Genomic DNA, 1552 nt, shown 5'->3' on the forward strand with positions numbered 1-1552 from the left:
GGGGGGGGGGGGGGGGAGGTTGAACAACTAGTAGGGTCCTTGGAAACCTTCTTATAGTCATTATAGGATTCAATAGATGTGCTTCTTTTCACTGCACAAAACCAATTTATTGTGAAAGCATAGAAAGTGAGAACGAAATACAAAGTGAGATTGAAATACAAAATGATAGTGAAATACAGAGTGAACACAAAAAAAATTAATTTTTTTTGGTATATAGTTAGAGTGAATACAAATATATATAAAATTGTATAAAGCCTAATTTAGGATAGTATACAAAATTTTGTAAAACTATTTATCTATTATCCTATAATATAATACAAAATTAAACATTTAAATAATTTGAAATGAATACAACCTACAAAATAGATACAAGTTATTCTTAAACAACTCAAATTTCAGCAAGATACCACATGAATTTTGCAATGAATACAAAATGCAATAGACCACAAAAATAATAAAGAATACAATATGATAATTTAAATACAAAATGCAAAATGCCATAAAGTTATTCTTCATCACTTTGATCTTCAACAATTTCATCAACTTTTTCGGCACCCATAATTTTTTTTTGAATTGTTGATTTCATTAGTCGTGTGGGTGGAATCATGCTGAAATTCAGATTTTCCCTATTCATAGCCGGATCTACACCATAATCGACGATTTTAAAAAAAAAATAAAAATAAGTCTCAGTAAATAAACAAAATCACCTTTGCCAATAAAAAAATCTCTTGAAATTAAATTAGAGATTTTGTTGACAATTTGGAAGAATCTCGAAGAAAGAGCATTTAGAAAACATGAAAGGTGAGAAAAGAGAATGTGAAATATGGAGAAAGAATGTTAATGGGTAGTGGTTTAATTATTTTTTTTCTATTTAAAAGTTTATTAATTTTAGAATTTGGTCTAATGTAGGAGTGTTTTGATAAATAAAAGAAAATTTAAATAATAAAATATGAATACAAAATATTTTCTAAAATAGTGTCATTCTGACATTTTAAATAAGTATTTTAAAGTATTATTATTTTAACTAATTATGTTATGCATTATGACTTGATTGCTAATTTTCCCATAAAATACATATCCTTAACATTATTAATTGGTGCCATTAACTTTTTGTTCTCTGTGATTGAGCTTATTGGGAATATATAAGTAAGCTTTGGACCATTTTAAATAGTAGAATATTTTAATGGTAGCTTTTTTTTTTTTGATGATTTTTTTTGTATTGACGGTTGTTCTCCTTTGCCATCAAGAAAGAGTATAAAGAATTAATATAACATATAAAAAGTGCAAATTAAAAATTAAACGGGGCAGGGCAACGCAGGGTGTAGCGAGGTAGAGTGGGGCGAGTTACTAAATTGAAAAAATATTAAATGGGGCGGGGTAGGGCAGGTTTAAATCTTAGGGGGTCGAGGCTTGCCCCACCCTAACACACCCCAACCCGCCCTATTGTCATTCCTACTAATAAATTCCTTTTCTCCGTATCAATGAATCATCATTAAAATACCTCAATGTACGATAATATTTATACACAAATTTACATGACACATTTCACCTA

Source organism: Solanum pennellii, chromosome 1 (genome assembly GCF_001406875.1).
Source record: "Solanum pennellii chromosome 1, SPENNV200".
Classification (NCBI taxonomy): domain Eukaryota; kingdom Viridiplantae; phylum Streptophyta; class Magnoliopsida; order Solanales; family Solanaceae; genus Solanum; species Solanum pennellii.